This window comes from Molossus molossus, unplaced genomic scaffold, assembly GCF_014108415.1.
Source record: "Molossus molossus isolate mMolMol1 unplaced genomic scaffold, mMolMol1.p scaffold_m16_p_15, whole genome shotgun sequence".
NCBI lineage: Eukaryota > Metazoa > Chordata > Mammalia > Chiroptera > Molossidae > Molossus > Molossus molossus.
In genome coordinates, this window is record NW_023425350.1 from 47566236 (window position 1) to 47573025 (window position 6790).

A 6790-nucleotide genomic window follows, 5' to 3' on the forward strand; every position below is an offset into this window, starting at 1 on the left:
GCCCTCCTATTCCTTGGGAGCAGCCCGGAGTGAGGCCAGGCAGCCACTGGGGTGTGGACAGGTCGGAAACAATCGCTTTGTCCAGTGTGGGGTCTAGGAGAGACTCCAGAACCTTCGAGGCATCCTCGGAATATATGGCTCTCCTCTCGGCCTCCCCGCTGACCGAAAGCCCCCCACCTCCTTGCTTTCCCGCCTTGATTCAACTCGCCTCCAGGGCTGCGCTCACCGCCCCCCCCCCCCACACACACACCTGGTCCTGACCTTGCCAACACGCAGGCCCGGACTCTGGATTACCTGGAATGCCATCTGCACTGGGACATGTGCATTTACTTTTATCTTCCCAGTTTTTTTGTGTGTCTTAGGAATTGCTCTGTCTCAATATCTTATATTCTTGAAATGGCTCATTTCTTTAGGACAAACTGTATGTCCTACTCCTTTTACATACTTTACAATTCCAACCTTAAACTGGACATTGTAAATATTCGAAAACCCATTAACTTTCTTTTTCCTTTGTGAGTATAATTTATGTATAATGAGGACAGCTATTGGAAAGGAAAATTCTAGTGCCCTCTGTACTGTGTGCCTTCACTTCTTCTTCCTGCACCCGGGTGAGGCATCAGTAATAGATCCTCACACTCTTTTAAATCAGTCAGAGCTACTGGATGCTCCCACGCCCTGTGGGGAGCGCGCAGGCTCCTTTGCGATCCCTGCTCTGCGTTCCTCTGTCTTCCTGGAAACGGTGAAGGAGGTCAGAGGGCAGGGGGATCTCTTGGGTACAGGAGGCAGTCCCTTAACATTTTGCCACACTGGGGGAGTTGGGTACTCGTGCTTGGATGGTGGTCACGCAGGAAGGTGAACACAATGGCTCTTTTGTTTCCATAGTTGCTTCAAGACCTACAACTCTCATACACAGGGCGTTCAGGTCTCCCATTCTGATTTCTTGCTCCAGGTATGACATCATGTAGATAGACCCTACATTTTGGTGTTTTCCTGTAAAGGGGGTATAATCAGGGAAGTGATTGTTTTTCTCCTAATTCATACCTGATGTTCTAAGATTTTCATATTAAGAATTATTTTAAGAAAGTAATGTTAAAATACTACCAATGTTCACTACCCTGGGGATGTCATCGACCCTGCCATCCCTGACCACCACCCCCCCCAAGATACTTGTCCCACTCTGAGTGCCCACTGCCCAGCCTCACTCCACTTTGCTCCCAAGCTGGCATCCATGGCCCTTTTTACAAGATGCCCTTGGGCCATTGGCATTGCATGGATCACAGCACAGAGAGCCGGAAGTGCCTGGGCTTTACATCCACCCTGAGGTGGCCCAGAGCAAATGGGTGTGGGAGCAAGAAGGGCCAGCCAGCTCCGCCTCAATGAAACAATTTATGCTCTAGAAGGCCCCTGGAACCAGGCCAAAGCTGAGTTGGAATTCCACCCGTGCCCAGCTCTTTCTTTGTTCTTGTCCTGCTACCATCAGTCCCTTCTCAGTTTCTCCTGGAAACACTTCATTGATAGATTCCTGGCAAGTGAATCATGGTCTCAGGGTCTGATTCTGGGAACCTGATTTCAGATGAGGGCGGCAGAGGGGGATGGTGGTGAGAAGGGTGTAGATCATGAGTCATCTCAATCATAGTTAACATAAAAAGCGTCACTAAGTCATGACCTTGGGGCACATGACCCATTTGTAAAGCACAGCGGGGATACTTGGAGTATCTGTTTACCCAGCAAGGCTTGGTAACCGCTAGGGCTGCCAGTAGTCTAGTCTGCAGAGGAGAAATCCAGATTAGGGCTGAGAATCTGGGTCGGCAACAGTCAATTTAGGTGACTCAGGTTGAACTGCTTCTGGAAGACAGAGGGGTTGGTTGTAGCTGATTTTCTGTTTCTGAGATTGGAAGCTGGCATCCGCCAGGGAACAGTCATGATGACCTCCACAGGCAGAGGGGAGATTTTTGTGTGGTCTGATCCCTGATCTGCCGGTTCTCTTCGGGTGCCAAGGCGAAGGGATTTAGCCTTTGAGAGTAAACATTTCCTTCATGGAAAATTCAAATTCACTGCTTTTCACTGTGGTCACAATGTGGATGTACTTCTGTGTGAATTAAAAGAAAACAAGATATACCGTATTTTCCAGAAATTCTAAGTCGAGATAAAAAGCTTCTGTCTTGTCAAAGCAGGTTTTTTTCTCTTTCTTTTTTTTAACACTATCATATGAGTCAGAACGGGTGTATCACTCTTAATTATTGTTGATTACCATTCATGTTGGAACAGCCACCTTGAAACGCCATCTCCTATCAGGAAGTAAATGCCAACTTACTGACCTGCGTGAGCTAGCTGGTGACCCAGCCCGCTGGGGAGATGGCAGGCAGCCGCCTGACGCTTGTTGAATTAAGAAGTGTGACTACAGTAATTAGCAGCGACTTTCCAGTGCAGCATAGAGTAGATTCAGGGCAGAGCACAGTTGTCATACAGGTCGACCTGCGTGAGGGAGAAATGAGGGATTTGGGATTGGGGCCTGGAGGGTTGAGGAAGGGGTCACAAGAAAGAAGTCCAGTAGCAGAAACCAATTTGACATCCCTGAGCTTATAATAGGATTTACCCTGGGCTCACAGACCTTGGAGGTATTGCCTATGCAAAAGCTGGTTGGCAATTCTGCAGCCCTGGAGTGTATATTTGGGGCCAGAAGAATTAATTCTTTACTGCTTTGTCTCCAGTATGTGCTTAATGGAACTCAAACAAAAAGCAGGAGACACAGTGTTAAAATAGAACTGGGGCACAGAATGAAATAATGCGTGATTACTAGCAGTTGTGCACTTTATGGAAAAAATGTGCACGCAGGTCTTTTAGGAAGTGTAAATAAAACAGATGGATTTATGAAGGGGGAAGTATGCTTTACACATCCAGCTCCCATATCAACAAATGTTGCCCTCAAGGTAAAATTAAAAAAAAAATGTTCTAAGCTTGTATTAGTCACACCCATTTATTTTTGGCATAATTTGTGCACTGTTTGGGAGTTGGCAAGATCAGGAATGTTAGGGCCAACATTTGGTCTTGCTTCAGGAGTTTCTATGAATATGAATGCCTGAAGTTTACATAGGCTTACGCTGTCTCTATAGCAACATGAGTTGGTTGTGAAAATCTAGTCTTTTAAAGTCAAGAATCTGTATGTTAGCCTCAAATTCAACACACTATCTAATTCTGGTGTTTTGAAACACCTTTAAGACTGTTGCATGTTCATTATTGGATTGAATTAGGTTGATGGCTGTCCTTGGAAACCGCCCCCCCCCCCCCCATGCATAGTTTTTTCAAAGGAAAGTTCTTACTTATGGACGTTAACCTTAACGTATCTCCAAATGGAGCCAGATGAGAGGAACTTCAAATCATGGCAGGCCAGGCAGATCTGAGAGACTAGTTTGAAGGACCAAAAGAGAAAATGACCTATTAGGGTGTGAGAGTTCCACTGGGTGTTTAGAACTTGGGGAAGATCTTGGGAGTCCCCCTCCGGCTGGCTCTGGTCTTCTGGAGCCCAGAGAGCAGAAAGGGGCACGCTGGCACAAATGAGGCCAAAAGCCCAAATCTTTTCATCAACCCGGAGACACCGGGGCTCATCTGCACAGCTTTATCCCTGTGGGGCTTATGTGTATGTGTGTATGGGGAACGGCTCTGCCCTTAATGGGATTCTTGGTGGAATTCCAGTTAGATGCCGGTTGTGTTTAGGAACTTTATATTCACTGATCCTCCCAGTGTGAAGAGCTGGCTTTGGGCAAATGTGGACCTTATGTTCTGATAGCCTGCTTGTCTTTGGAGATGCTCTTCCTTGATCCTTAGTGCTTCCCAGGGCTCACAAACTCTCCCCTCTTGGCATCAGAAGAGGATAAAGTCAACTGCTTTATACTGCTGTGTAAGAAAGGAGTGCTTGGAGGAAGAGCCATGGGCTTGGAGGTAGGATTAGGTTCCCTATTAGAATCTGGAACCTGCCTCTTAATCAGGGCCTGTCTGTGAACCATCTGTGGAAACTCTTAAGTCCTCCGTTTTGTCGTAAGAGAGAGAGAGAGAGAAAAAAAACGTCTGCTGGAATGAAATAACGGATGTGACAGAACTTTGTAAAATTCTCAACTCGGATTCAAAGGTAACTCTGCTACTCTCATGTAGATAAGGGATGGCAAATAGTTTTCCACTCATATCCCAACTTGGCTTATTTGGTGGTAGCTGCTCGGAGTGTTGTGCTGAGAAGGGTTCTGAGATGATCTTACAGGGAGAAGTGCTAAGGTTAATGAATGATGCTGGTCATTGGCGCAGGAGGGCTGGAAGGGTGCCTGGCAGTACGAAGTGTTGGCACTCCTGGGTCCATTTGCTTTGCAAGAGGAATAGAGAATATGAAATAAGTGGATACACCTTTAACAGTAAATTTCAGGCATCGGTGTGTGGAGAAGGTATTATTTTGTGGAACTTTAGTCCTGATGCCCAGAATAAACCATGTGTATAGTTCTGACTCTGTCTATGGAAGAGAATTCTCCTATTTCTCCAGATTGTCCCCCTGGATGCCTGGCTAGGGAGATGGTTATAATTGGGGCCAGTCTTTTCTCTTTGTTGTCCTGTAGATCATATTGTCCCCTCTATACATTTTGACATATGATACTTTTTTAAAATTTTTATCCTCACCCGAGGACATTTTCCCATTTTTTGTTCAGATAGAGCGGGAGGGAGAGAGAGGAAGAGAGAAAGAGAGAAACATCGATGTGAAGGGACACATCGAGTGGCTGCCACCCGCACGACCAACCAGGGCTGGGGACAAACTGCAACCGAGGTACATGCCCTTAGCGGGAACCGAACCCGGGTCTCTCAGTACCGCAGGTCGACGCTCCAACCGCTGCGCCAAACCGGCCAGGGCTATGATACTTTTTTTTTTTTAACCCTTACCCGAGGATATTTTTTTCCATTTATCTTTAGATAGTGTGGGAAGAAGGGAGAGAGAGAGAAACATTGATGTGAGAAGGACACATTGACTGGCTGCCTTCGGCATGACCCAAGCAGGGCTGGGGACAAACCGCAGGTATGTGCCCTTGGCCGGAATCAAACCCACAACCTTTTGGTCTGAGGGCTGATGCTCTAACCTCTGAGCCAAACTGGCCAGGACAACATTTGATAAGTTTTAATTTAGCCCTTGGCTCTTCGTTGTCCTATCTGGATCGCTATTGGTTTTTAACTATATATTTTCACATCTGTGAAGTTGTACATTGTTTGAGGGAGGAATTATATCCCATGTTTTTCCTCCTCTTAATTCCTGCTCTAGTGTAGGATACAAAGTAATTTGCCTAACAAATTTTGAATTGATTATTAATTTTTTCTGGTTATGTATAATATTAATTTTAGAAAATTTGAAAAATAAAAAACACCAAGAATCAAGTAAAAATAGGTTATAATATTATAACTAGAGGTAATGGCCAATATCATTTTGATGTGTTTCCTGCCAGCATTTTTTTCTGTGTGCATATTTAGATATTATTTTTAAGACAGTTGAGTGTGTATTCTCAGTATAATCTGGTTTTTACTTTTATACTGCATTATAATTCCTTCTCTGGATCTGTAAATGAGTCTTGATAAATATTAAAATGCTGACATAGTAAAACATTAACTGTTTATTAGTTGCGACTTAAACAGTAATACCTGCTTATTATAAAAAACAACCCACAAAAAGGTACAGAAAAATATGGAATGAAAAGGAAACACCCTCCCTCTTCTTATGTACTTCATTTGCCCATTTCCTGAAACCCTCTTTTACATTTCTTATGTTTCCTTTCAGATGTTAGCTTAACATTTGTAGACATATAAAATATGATTCATATTATTCATACAGTCTTTCAACATGACTTTTGCATTTACTATATCTTGGACATCTTTTGTGTTACTGTGCTCAAATCCATCTCATTCTTTTAACTTTTGCTAGGTCCTCCATTCCATGGAAATCTTAATCAAACTTCTATTGATAGCTACTTAAGTGGTTTCCATTTTATTGCTATTATAAACTATATTGAACATCTTTGCACATATATTTCTGTGCACAATTGTGAGTGTTTATGAGGTATTAATTCTTGGAAGTGGAAATTCTGGGCTGAAGGGAGGGTTCATATTTAAAACATTAAAGGATATGGGGAAATTGCATTCACGTTCTTTCCAGCTCTGCATGACCTTTCTGGTTTCTCGTACCCTCTTTATTATTTGGCCCTAAAACAAACAAACAAACAAACAAACAAACAAATGAACAGGAACTCACTGTTGTTTTCATTTGTGTTATCATTATTGAGGCTGTATGTATACTTGCCACTTAAATTAATTTTTCTATAAAATGCTGTTTTGGTACTTTGCACATTTTTATATCGTGTTGTTGGTAAGTTTCTTATTGATATGGTATGTCTTTAGACAGTAAGAAAAGTAGGATGTATTATCGTATGTATTGGAGGTAATTTCACTAAATTGTGTCTTTCACCTTGTTTGTGGTGTTTTTACTTACAGTAATTTAAATTTTTTATGTAATAAAATGTATTAGTCTTTTTTTTCCAATTATTTTATTTCACGTCGAGTCTAATTTATTCCAGGGTAATTTAGACAATTCACCCATTCTTCCCTATTAGCAATTAAAAAATGTTTTTATTCTCATGTTAAAACCATGTTATTTTTATGTTAAAAACAAATCAAAGATTGTAATGTAGGGCCCCAGTTTAAAAATTTTCCCAAACATTTAGCTGGTTGCCTTACACTGTTTACTGAATAATCTCTCTCTTCCCTTCTGATT